The sequence below is a fragment of the Carassius carassius genome, chromosome 45 (genome assembly GCF_963082965.1).
Source record: "Carassius carassius chromosome 45, fCarCar2.1, whole genome shotgun sequence".
Lineage (NCBI taxonomy): Eukaryota > Metazoa > Chordata > Actinopteri > Cypriniformes > Cyprinidae > Carassius > Carassius carassius.
In genome coordinates, this window is record NC_081799.1 from 23,945,268 (window position 1) to 23,959,353 (window position 14,086).

A 14,086-nucleotide genomic window follows, 5' to 3' on the forward strand; every position below is an offset into this window, starting at 1 on the left:
TGGCCGCATTTTGGTCCACTTTTAACCCATTCCCCAACGGGACGATCAAAATTAAATTTCATAGAACTGGAAAAACGACATGGCATAATTACATTACACAAAAGTCATTTTTAAAAGAGGAGGAGGCTCATCCTTGATTAACTGAAACACTATTCTAATCGGGTTTGCAGAAGAAGCCAATCCACCCCTGCTCGATACCCCCAGGACACGGGATCAGGGTAATGAGAGGTGCTCGAGCCTTTAAATGAGATCATTCTGCCACTAATTTCCCAAACAGAAGCGCGCTGGAGACATGCACCTATTTACAGGAATGAACCAAGCGTATCAATAAGCAATGAGCTACATCAACTACACGATTCGTTCGAATGGAAGCCGCATCTCAAACAGGCATCTGTTCGGAAAAACGCTCTCGTTTGTAATGAGGGAGGTGATGTGAAACCGCGTTGGGATTCGTCTGGCGGCAGGGAAGTGTTCTCTGGGCAGACAAGTGTTACACACCATCCACACCCTCTCCCGATTGTTTACCTGAGAGTTGAAGAGTCAGACAGCCGTCTGAGATGCTGCTGCCGAGAGCTTGTTTTCTGAGAGCCGGGGGTCACGGAGATGTTGGAAACAGCTGATCTCACATCACTGAGAGACTCTCCATAATGAGCCGAGATCATTTCAAGCCAAACCACAACAAAACACTTGTGTCTACTCAAGTGAAAGCTCAGGGGTGACCCAGAGACTGATTCATTTATCAATTCTAGTGCAGTTTCAGATTTCACTAAATGACTCCTTAATGCTTCTGTTAATGATTCACTTAGTCGTTTTCAGCAAGAAAGAACAGAAAACAACTCTAGAGTTGGACAAAGTAGATAGATAGAATGATAGATAGACGATAGAACGATGGATGGATGGATGGATGGATGGATGGATGGATGGATGGATGGATGGATGGATGGATGGATGGATGGATGGATGGATGGATGGATGGATGGATGGATGGATGGATAGATAGATAGATAGATAGATAGATAGATAGATAGATAGATAGATAGATAGATAGATAGATAGATAGATAGATAAAAGTGACAGATAAATAGATGGATGGATGGATGGATGGATAGATCAAATGAAAAGTATAGATAGATAGATAGATAGATAGATAGATAGATAGATAGATAGATAGATAGATAGATAGATAGATAGATAGATAGATAGATAGATAGATAGATAGATAGATAGATGGATTTATGGATGGATGGAATGAACGATAGAATGATAAACAATAAAAGTGATAGACAGACAGACAGGCAGACAGACAGACAGATGGATAGATAGATAGACAGAATAACAGACAGAACGATAGAATGATAGAACGATAGATAGAATGATACTGTGGATGGATGGATGGATGGATAGATAGTAGATAGATAGATACAAGTGACAGACAGATAGATAGATAGATAGATAGATAGATAGATAGATAGGTAGATAGATAGATAGATAGATAGATAGATAGATAGATAGATAGATAGATAGATAGATAGATAGATAGATAGATAGATAGATAGATAAATGGATGGATGATGGGTGGATGGATGGATGGATGGATATACTGAACGATGGATGGATGGATGAATGTTGCTAATTCCCCAATTCGACAAATGAACAGAAACACAACACGCGTCCAAATGTTCCCAAAGAACATGTACTTGAGTGTCTGGCACGGGTGTTTGCCACAAACTAATTTAGCTTGATCAGAAACACCTGCTCTCAACAAACAAAACAGTCTGTTCACAAACACAAACAAACTACCCCAAGACACGCCGCATACGGGCGAAACGAACCCACGGGAGAAGCATATGGAGCAGACGAGCCAGTGAACATGTCATAAAGAGAGAGAGAGAGAGAGAGAGAGAGAGAGAGAGAGAGAGAGAGAGGCTGAAGTCAACTCCGTCAGGCTCCATTGGTCTCCACGCGCCCCAATTTATCAGAAACGCTCCCGTTAAAGGGCATCTCAGAGAGGGAAAATCTAGTTCAGAGTTCAGTTGTTCAAGGCCAACGGCGTTTGAAAATGAAGTCGGTGGAGAGCAGCAGGCTGGGAAATGCTAAGCGCAGCAGTCTCGCACTATTATTTTCCAGCCGGCTGTGATGTTAACCTGACATATGACCTCACTACCTGCTGGAGGGGAATGAAAAATGGGATGGATGGATGATATGAAAAACATATTTGTCAGTGTATTATATATCCAAATCTATTACATTACACTTTGTAGGTAATATAATCAGAATACTTGATGATTTCCTTTAGATTACTATTGATCTAACTCATTTATCACATTGATTTAAATAGGACAATATTGTACTATACTGATATAAAAATACAAAGAGAAGTACTATATGTTACACTAAATGCGTTAAACATCACAGTACGTCAAGGTTTCATACTGTAAGTGCAGGTTTATTGAAAAGCTAACAATCAAAATATAACGCTTACATTGTGTGAAAGTCGACTGAATGTACTGTATATAAGCAGTAGGCTGTTTTAAAAAGGTAAATTTAAACAATGAAAAAAAAAGAAATGAGTGATTTATTGCTATTATGTGAATGTATTCATGTAATCGATAAAAAAAGTAACTGTAGTCTGATTGTGACTATTTTGCAATGTAATATAATCTAATTACAAACACTTACTTTTTGGGAATCTGAATATGCACTGAAGATGTATAGATATCTGGGTCCAGCTGTTTGCATGGGTATCATTCTATGAGTTCCACAAGGATTTCAGAATCGAGCGTGTGATCCTATCTCAGTCTTTTCTACAGGGACGCTGTTTCTCGGATGCCCATATGTATTTGTGGCACCGGCAGCCTGAAAACATTTCTCTGGCAGTCTCCTCGCCTCCCTCTCCTTCTCGCTTTTTCCGATCCCGTCGTTTTTCACAGCTCCTCTGAGACAGGATTTATACGCATTGCTAAGCATGTGTGTGTGTGTGTGTGTGTGTGTGTGGACTGCAGGGGTCTTCCAGATCTAATTTCTGCTGGCCAGCCGTCTGCAGCTCCCCAATTAAAACTCTCCCACACCCTTCCCCCTCTACACTCATGATGAGGACATTTCCTCCAGCACTAAATCTGCAAGGACATCAGAAGAAAGTGAGCTCCTAAACACTTATACTAACAATCAAAAGTCTGGGGTTGGTAAGATATTTCAATGTTTTTGAAGGAAGTCTCTTCTGCTCACCAAGGATGTGCATTTATTTGATCAAAAATGCAGTACGAATATTAAAATTATGAAATATTATTGCAATTTAAAAGAACTGTTTTCTATTTCAACATATTTTAAAATGTAATTTATTCCTGCGATCAAAGCTGAATTTTCAGCATCATTACTCCAGTCTTCAGATCCTTCAGAAATCATTCTATGATTTGCTGCTGAGATTTGAAAAAACATCTCTTACAGTTGCAAACTGAGAGTGTAAGCATCATGCACCTCATATTCATTTATAAGAAGACAAAAAACCCTCACGATTCAGAATAGACCTCAGTCATGTCTCCAACTGTGCTCAGATTTGTTTATACCAAGCATTTAAGCATTAACATCAGAAACAAAGTTAAAATACAGTTGAGCTACTAAAGAGCAACCTTTGAGCAAAATTATTGCCCTCAAGTCAACTGATTCATTAAACTCTTTATGGGATAAATATTCTGTTGTTTGACACCAATTCTGTCAAATTCTGTAAAGAAACACAGCACCAAATCTACTACAAACCTCTGGAAAAGGTGCAAATTGATGTGTTTGTTTGGGTCTGAAGACTGAAACGTTCAGATGTCCAAATCAAGCCAAGTTTATACACAAAGACAATAAACACAGTTTTCCAAGCACAAAACCACACAATCTCTTCTTCGATCGGAGGACAAGCAATCTGATTATGTAAATTTCTAATATTTCAAACTCAAGACCAAAAACATGTTTGTTTTCCCAAAGCAAACAAATGACTGCAGCTCACAACGGAAAACAATTTCGCTCTGTCCAGCAAGTGACATACAGAAATAGAGTAATAATTTTATAGAACAATTTATGTCATGATTTTATGAGCAATTTTATAATTACATTGTATAAATTACACTAATTAAAATTTATATTAAATTATTATAAAGTTATACATTTAATTACATTTAATTAGTAAAATAAAAATATAAATAATAAAACTATATAAATTATATATATACATTATATATAATATAATGTAATATATAATATATAATATTTAGATTTATATATATATATATATATATATATATATATATATATATATATATATACTTTATTACTCATAAATAGCGCATTAATTATAACAAATGCATTTATTATTAATAAAATCCTATTAATGGAAGTCGTGGCCTAATGGTTAGAGAGTCGGACTCCCAATCGAAAGGTTGTGAGTTCGAGTCCCGGGCTGGCAGGTATTGTAGTTGGGGGGAGTGCATGTACAGTGCTCTCTACACCCTCAATACCATGACTTAGGTGCCCTTGAGCAAGGCATCGAACCCCCAACTGCTCCCCGGGCGCCGCAGCATAAATGGCTGCCCACTGCTCCGGGTGTGTGCTCACAGTGTGTGTGTGTGTGTGTGTGTGTTCACTGCTCTGTGTGTGTGCATTTCGGATGGGTTAAATGCAGAGCACAAATTCTGAGTATGGGTCACCATACTTGGCTGAATGTCACGTCACTTTCACTCACTTAAAAAAGTAGTACTGTCAAAAGATTAATCGCGATTAACCGCATCCAAATTAAGTTTTTGTTTACATAATATATGTGAGTGCTGTGTATATATCTATGTATATATAAATAAACGCATGTATATATTTCAGAAAAAAAAAAAATTTTATATATGAAACGTCTTTATTTTTAAAATAAATTTTATGAATATAAATATAGGGTGCTTTCACATCTCTAGTTTGGTTCATTTGGTCCGAACCAAGGGCAAACAATTATACATTGTAGCATTTTTCAGCTTTTTTGGATCCTTTTCACACCACACTGATTGCTTTGGTCCGAACCAGTTGAAACGAACCAAAATGCAGTCACATGACAACATCCACATCACTCATTGGCCATGACGTATTTCCTAAACTGCTTTTCGATTGGTCAGAATTTACGTGTGGGAAAATTCCAACATAAGCCAGCAAACGACTGCGCGGGCTGGTTTTGTCCCTGGCCATAATCTAGTACATTGTTTGTACACACCACAATATGCAAACAATACATTTCTATAATGAAGCGCGGATGCGGCTTGAAAAAAACCGTTCTAATGCACTGCAAACGGCGAGCAGGCATCGCTCGTAACTTCAAGCAGAGGCATGCATTAATTCTTCTTAACTCGGACATACTCATGGTTAGTGTTGTCACGGTACCAAAATTTCAGTATTCGGTACCGATACCAGTGAAAATCCACGGTTCTCGGTACCAATTTTGGTACCAAAGCAAAACACAAAAATATGCTAATTAAAAATAAAAATAACTTTTTAGCACTAAAAATAAAACCAATGCCATTCTTTATACTTATTTACAACTGTGTTTAAAGTTTTTCTACAAGTTATATAATTATGAAAAACAGTAAACAAGTTTCACCCAAATTTAATTTGTCTTTTATTTTTTTTTTTAATTTAAACACATTTTATTTTTGGTAAATAAAGGGGATTTGCTATTAAAATTAAAACATGGAAGAAATATTGTGATTTATTTCTCTAAAAAATAAAGTATTATAATTTTTTTCAACAGTAGTAGCAGCATCACATACATTTTACTAAATAATAGTAATATTTCTAGCACAATGCCTTCATGTAAAAATTAACTTTTTACATAAAAAACTTATTTTACATTTTAAAAAATAGTAATAGATCATATTAATTATTATTAAAAGACAATACTACTACTAATTCTACTATCATACCAATGTATATACAATGCACTATGAATTGATGAGCTGCTGGGTTCATGAATATTAATCACGTTGTCTGCGTTCGGTCAAAATGATTTGCTGAAATCAAAACAGGGACGGTAAGAAATCAGCGCCAGCCAATGAAATTGCCATTTGCGCATTAGCTCCGCCCACTACCGGAGAAACCGTTATGTCTTCTGCTTGTTCGAAAATGAATATGAATAATTCTATATGAACTCCATTATTGTGACAGGAGAAGACAACAAAGAATAGTTTACATATAGCGTGTCGATTCAGCGTGGTAAGACTCTCGCTCTCTCTCTTTGCATGTGTGAGAAACAGCGCTGTCAGTAAAGCGACGGTGAGTCGTGCGCCTTCACAGAGAGTTTACAGAGCATCAAATACAGGTGCGCTGTGCGTCCATTGAGATGAACTGAAAAGTTCAGATCGCTTGATGGAGAGAGAACTCTGAAGCTCAGATACTGAAATTAATGCAAGCGTCATGCGCTTCAGTCTATGTAGTAAACAAACCCGCACGTCTCTGCCATTCATTAATTCACACAGAGACACGCAGAACACATAGCGCGGAAAGCGCGCACCTCCTCACTACTCCAAGTTTGTCCACGAGCTGCCATGCTAAAGTGCAAACTGTCAACAAACACTTCCTCATCCCATAATGCACAGCGCAGCTGACTACGGCAGCTGGCTTAGTCCAAAAATGATCAGTACTTTTTGCAGTTGTGTCTGTTCGAGGTCGGATCACTTTCTCACCACAAACGAACCGCTGCAGAGTTTGTTTGAAAGTGTACCGAGACCACCTCTTAAAGCAAGTCTCGGTACGCTTGTTTGGTCCACCTTTGGTGCGCACCCGAGTGCGATTGCTGCTTTCACACCTGCCCAAACGAACCACACCAAAGGGGGAAACAAACTCTGGTACGATTCAACCGAACTAAATGAGGCAGGTGTGAAAGCACCCATAGACATGTAAATATTTTCAAAATATATACTGTATGTGTGTGTATTTACATGTGCATAATAAATATACACAGAAAACATTCATATATTATGCAAACAATAACTTTTATTTTGGATATGATTAATTGCGATTAATCGTTTGACAGCTCTAATAAAACGTTTTATACAATATTTAATTACATTTATTTATCTATAAGTTAAAATAATAGTTAAAATTATACAATAAATGTATATTTTCCTATTTCAGAATAGAGTGAGCAATTCTGTCGCAGTCTTTCCAAACAGAAATAGAGTGATTCACACTTTTGACAAAGGTGTTTGAAATCTAAATGGCTGTATTCTCATGTGCTCGTCCTCACGCCGCAGGAAGTGACAAGTGTGGAGGGGCATTGTGGGTATGAAGGGTGCGGCAGCAGTGCTGGGAATTGAAACCAATTACATTAGCGGGTGTTGTGAAGCCTCGGCGAGCGCTGCCCTGTGGCCCTCCATTATTTCATCTTTTCACACGTTCCAGAAGCAGAGAGCAGGTTTGATCTGTGAGGGATGCGATGGGTGGGTGAGACGTCTCGGGGTGTTCGTGCTCAGTTTGGCTGCTTACACGCTCACACTGCTTTCTGTCTCTCAATATGTGAATCCATTTAATAGTAAAAACTCATTTTAGACAGCTGAAGCACTACGGGTTACAGACACGAAATAAAAATGTATGCATTTTGCCTTTTCTATAAATGTTTCTGGTCTTATCGTAAATGATTCATCAGTGCATGTTATAACAATATGCTTTCATAAGTTTTCAACATAAGATTTCATTACCTAATCAAATTTAGAAGCATAAAAATCCACCAAATATTCAGTTTTAGCATTATATAAGGGTAGGAATCATTTTGCACATGCAGTCCAATTCTGATTTAGGGAGATACACTTCCAAAATGATTCCTGACGCATCTGATTTTTTTCTTGTTGATAATTCTGGAAAACGCAATAACTACTAGGGCTGCACGATGTGTCGTTTAAGCATCGATATCGCAATGTACGAATCCACGATAGTCACATCGCAGGATGTGCGATGTAGGCTGTCGTAGTTGATCCGTTATTCATTAACTGTACGGGCCAGCTGCTCCCCGGCCCTTGACGAATGTGATTCGCGGATTAATTGCACAGCACATCATAGAGTGAAAGCTTTGACAGGACAGAGAGAGAGAGAGCGCGCGAGAGAGAGAGAGATAGAGAGAGAGAGCGCGCGAGCGAGAGAGAGAGCGCAAGAGAGATAGAGAGAGAGAGAGAGAGAGAAAGAGAAAGAGAGAGCGAGCGAGCCCCGGCTGCACGCTCACTGTCTTCAAACAACATGAGCGCTGTCTTCCTCTCTCTCCCTCGCGCATATAAATCAATTGACACGATGGTGTCGATGTTTAAATAATTTAAAATGACAATGTAAGTGTGCTCACCCCATTTTTGTTTGTAAGAAAAAATGTGATTAGATTTCATATCGCAATATATATCGCAGAAAAATAAAATATCACAATGTCATTTTTTCCCAATATCGTGCAGCCCTAATAACTACACAAACAACTGTAAATCTGCAAATACAAAATACACACAAAACCTTTTTGTTGGCACTGCAAGCATGTTGCAAATAAAATAAAATTAAACTTCTGTGTTTAATTTTCACTTAATTTAATAAATGTCCATTTACATTTAAAATAAAGGAACTACTTAAGGAAAAGGTTACTAGTATGCTTAAAATACAAACACAGAATCGATTCACTATTTTTACAGAATGATTCAGAATCATTAAACAAAGAATCAAGATGCTAAAAGCTGTGAGTCATTTCAGTACTTTAAATTTACATGATTTCAGTTAGTAGCTTAGGCAATGTCTAATTTAAAGGTTTAAATATTCAATATTTATAATTTAGTTAATTTTATTTCAATTAATGCAAACTATTTTAATAGTTCAAATTAACCTCTGCTCACCAGACTCAGATCCATGAACTTAACGCCCCACTCGCTCATTACTTCCCCTCGAAGCACACTGACACTTCCTGCTCCGCAAGCCAACGGACAAACCAGCGCAACTCAAGGTGAACTGACTGAGAGCAAACGCCTTCCCTTCCTGCTCATACACCCTTCAGGAGACCTTTCTGCCTCCCGCTCTTCTCTCTCTGTTTGGCAGGTGATGAATACAGCACACCGCCGCTTCTGCTGCTGCAATGAGCTGTTCGAAACGCAAGGGCAAACAAAAAGAGTTGGCAAATGTCATTTCTACAGCATTTACTATGATGTGAGCCTTTCATATCATGGGCCTTGTGTGTCTGACTCATATACAACATCCCGGAAAAATAAAGACTGACCGCTGCAAACTTTATGACACTAAGGTGTATTATTGTCACTGTTATTGTGCATAACAGCTATCAGACAACTACAGACACAACAGAGAGTCAGAAAATCATTCCCTCTCCCATTTAGAGCTAGAAAACTGACCCAAAAAATGCCATTTTAATATTAATTTTTTTAGTTTTTGATGAAAATTAATATATAATAATGTACTGGTTGGGAACTGGCTTAAAGTGAATAAGATCAAAAAGGTTAATGCAAGTAAATAAGACAATTAAAAAATGTATAAAAATTTAAAAAATACAATATAATAAAAGATAAGCCAAGTTTGCTGTAAATAAAGAAAAAACTAGTGCAGTCAAACAATTAATTGCAATTAATCGCATCTGAAACAAGCTTTTATTTACATTATATAAGTGTGTACTGTGTATATTTATGCATGCATTTATTTAAGAAAAATATGTTATGTTTATATATTAAATATATTTATATATAATATAAATGATATGATTATAAATATATACATGTAAATATTTTCAAAATATATACTGTATGTGTGTGTATTTATATGTACACAAAATAAATGATTAAATTTTTTATTTTGGATGCGATTTACCGCAATTAATCATTTGACAGCACTAGAAAAAAAATAAAATTGTATTGGTGAATGAGAAAATTATAGTTAAAATTATATATTGTCAGCAACACATCCAGACCGTCAGGTTCCATCACCACGCCCACTCGTTCCCAATCACCCGCCTTCTGATCACCTGCACCTGCCGCTCCTCATCAACGCACCTCCATATATACACAGCACTTTCATCAGAACACCGTCAGATCTACTCGTTAGACACTGGACTCAAACTACTCTCTTCTACCACAGTATTATCTACCAGTCTTCCTGCCGTTCTGTCTGTCTACAAGTTAAGTTTGTTCCTGTTTTATGTTTGCTTTTGCATTATTTCTTATGATGTGATTTATGTTCTGAATGAAACCTTTCTGTTTTGAGTTTATCCTTTATTATTAAATACATCTCTAAGTTCATTTACATCTCTCTCTTTCTTCCCTCTGAGCGTGACAGAAGATCTGACCTAGACAAGATACAGATCCTTCACTATGTCAACTCGCCCCACTTCCGATCCTCTCCTATCAATCTTCCAGCCTTCACCGAGCACTTCCCCCTTTGCCTCTGGAAGTCCCATGGCCTTACCTGCTTGCTATTCGGGCGAGGCGGACAAATGTAACGGCTTCCTCCTGCAGTGCACTCTGCATTTTGAGATGCAGCCCCAACGATTTCCCACGGAGCGATCTAAGACGGCATTCATCACCAGTTTGCTGTCGGGCCGAGCGCTGGATTGGGCTGATGCACTATGGCAAGCGGAAAATCCCATAATCGGTAATTTATCTGCATTCACTAAACACTTCAAGGAAGTTTTTGGAAGGACTACCGGATCCTTATCAGTCTCGGATGAACTGTTACGCCTGCGTCAAGGCTCTTCTTCGGCTGGTGAGTACACTCTCCGGTTCCGCACCCTAGCGACCCTTAGTGGATGGAATGAACCAGCGCTCTGCTCAATCTTCCGTCAGGGGTTGAATTGTAACATCAGACAGAAACTGGTGATTTTCGACGATTCAATCGGTCTCGAAGGGCTCATCCAAAAGACCACCCAGATCGCTCAGCGCCTGTTTGCATGTTCTCCTGACACCATCTCTCTGCCAGCCACCTCGCCCGTTCCTGGACATTCCCCCCCAACACCAGAACCGATGCAGACAGACTCCTATCATCTATCCGCTGCTGAGAGATACCGCCGTGTGTCCCAGGGGCTCTGTCTATACTGTGGAGGCAAGAACCACACCATCACTTCCTGTCCTATAAAACCATCACTACCTTCTGTGAGTATTCTAAATATCTCCCCAGACGTAACTAACATGAGAAAACTTTCGGTCATTCTGCGGATTAAAGACTCTGCTTTCACAGCCCAAGCTCTCATCGACTCGGGTGCCTCGGGGAACTTCATCTCCCTCAACACACTGAGAACCCTCAACCTACCAGCTTTACCTCAACATCCTCAATATCAGATCAACACCATCAGAGGAGAGCCCTTGGGATCCGGCCAAGTGAAGCAACGTTCGCCTAACTGCCAACTTCAAATCGGCAACTTCCACGTGGAGGACATCTCATTTCTGGTGTTGGAGGGTGCTACAGTGGACATCGTCCTGGGACGTCCCTGGCTGATTAAGCACTCACCTTCCATGGATTGGGAGAGATGTGACATCCTCGAGTGGAGTTCTAAATGCCACGACTCCTGCCTTCGACACCTACCCGTCCCAAAACTCTCTCTTCAGTCAACCCTCGTCGAGAGTCCTGAATCCACCAAGTGCATCTCCATACCGGAGGACTACAGGGCGTTCCAGGACGTCTTTAGCAAGCAGGCTGCTACCAGATTACCACCTCATAGGCCATGGGACTGCGCCATTGACTTGCTGCCTGGAGCGAAACTTCCAGAGGGTAAGATCTACCCTCTGTCCATCCCGGAGCAGAAGGCCATGGAAGAGTACATTAAGAAGGCGGACGCATTATCCCGTATCTACCAGCCAGACCCGCAGCCAATCTCCGACCCTATCCTTCCTCCAGAGCTCTTCCTCAACCCCATCGTGTGGAACTTGGACCAACAACTCCAGGAAGCCATATCCCGAGAGCCAGTTCCGCCGGGAGGTCCAGAAGGGAAACAGTACGTCCCTTCCTCCATGCGCTCCTCCCTTCTGGACTCCATCCACTCCTCTCCGGGCTCTGGACATCCAGGCAGCAAGCGGACCCTCTCACTTCTTCGTTCCCGGTACTGGTGGCCCAGGATGGCCCGTGAGGTTACCCAACATGTCCGTGCCTGCTCGGTCTGTGCCATGACCAACACTCCACGACAGTTACCACAAGGAAAACTCAGGCCACTACCCATACCTGCCCGTCCCTGGTCCCACATTGGCATTGATTTTGTCACCGATCTACCATCATCCAACAATTTCACCTGCATTCTAGTCATCGTAGACCGGTTCTCCAAGTCGTGTAGATTTGTTCCCCTCAAGGGATTGCCCACGGCTATGGAAACCGCAGAAACTCTCTTCCAGTCTGTCTTTCGCTATTTCGGCCTACCTGAAGACATTGTGTCAGACCGGGGACCACAGTTCATCTCCCGGGTATGGCATGCATTCTTCAAAAAACTTCAGGTATCCATCAGTCTATCTTCGGGCTACCACCCTCAAACGAACGGCCAGACTGAGCGGAAGATACAAGAACTCGGACGGTTCCTCCGGGCCTATTGCTCTTCCGACCAGCATGACTGGAGCCGTTACCTTCCCTGGGCCGAATATGCCCAAAACTCTCTGAAACAATCCACTACTGGACTTACTCCCTTTCAGTGTGTACTAGGCTATCAACCCTCTCTATTTCCCTGGTCGGAGGAGCCCTCCAACATCCCAGCCGTCGACCACTGGTTCCGGGAAAGTGAGAGGGTCTGGGACTCGGCCCATGTTCACCTACAGCAAGCAGTTCGGAGACATAAGTCCTTTGCGGATGTCCGACGTCGTCCAGCTCCCACCTTCCAACCTGGAGAGCTAGTGTGGCTCTCCACGAAGGACATCCGCCTCCGACTGCCCTGTAGGAAACTCAGCCCCCGTTTCATCGGACCGTTTCCCATCCAGAGGCAAATCAACCCCGTCACCTACCAGCTCCAGCTCCCTGCACACTACCGTATTCACCCTATATTCCATGTTTCCCTACTCAAACCTGCCACTAATCCTCCTCTTACTCCCTCCACAGAACCTGGCGGTGCCGAGGTGCCTCCTCCTCCGGAGGTCCAGGAGGACCCTTCGGTCTACTCTGTCCGGGAGATCCTGGACTCTCGGCGGCGAGGGGGCTTGCTTGAGTACCTCGTGGACTGGGAGGGCTACGGCCCCGAGGAACGGTCCTGGGTTCCTCGCAATGACATTCTCGATCCATACGGGGAGTCGTGGCCTAATGGTTAGAGAGTCGGACTCCCAATCGAAAGGTTGTGAGTTCGAGTCCCGGGCCGGCAGGAATTGTGGGTGGGGGGAGTGCATGTACAGTTCCCTCTCCACCTTCAATACCACGACTTAGGTGCCCTTGAGCAAGGCATCGAACCCCCAACTGCTCCCCGGGCGCCGCAGCATAAATGGCTGCCCACTGCTCCGGGTGTGTGCTCACAGTGTGTGTGTGTGTGTTCACTGCTCTGTGTGTGTGCATTTCGGATGGGTTAAATGCAGAGCACAAATTCTGAGTATGGGTCACCATACTTGGCTGAATGTCACTTCACTTTATCTCTACTCTCGGACTATCATCAACAACATCCGGATCGTCCTGCTCCCAGACCTCGCGGCCGCCCTCGCCGTCGTTCCCGGGCATCGGGAGCTGCCCGTGGAGGAGGGGGTACTGTCAGCAACACATCCAGACCATCAGGTTCCATCACCACGCCCACTCGTTCCCAATCACCCGCCTTCTGATCACCTGCACCTGCTGCTCCTCATCAACGCACCTCCATATATACACAGCACTTTCATCAGAACACCATCAGATCTACTCGTTAGACACTGGACTCAAACTACTCTCTTCTACCACAGTATTATCTACCAGTCTTCCTGCCGTTCTGTCTGTCTACAAGTTAAGTTTGTTCCTGTTTTATGTTTGCTTTTGCATTATTTCTTATGATGTGATTTATGTTCTGAATGAAACCTTTCTGTTTTGAGTTTATCCTTTATTATTAAATACATCTCTAAGTTCATTTACATCTCTCTCTTTCTTCCCTCTGAGCGTGACATATATAATACTTTTTACTTAATATAAT

General features: G+C 41.4%; 1 protein-coding gene across 3 annotated transcripts in view; it reads right to left on the reverse strand.

Annotated features, from left to right (window-relative positions):
- Positions 1-14,086, reverse strand: part of LOC132127712 (tetratricopeptide repeat protein 28-like) — a 270,207-nt gene that overhangs the window by 139,520 nt on the left and 116,601 nt on the right. The gene's annotated exons all lie outside the window — the stretch shown is intronic.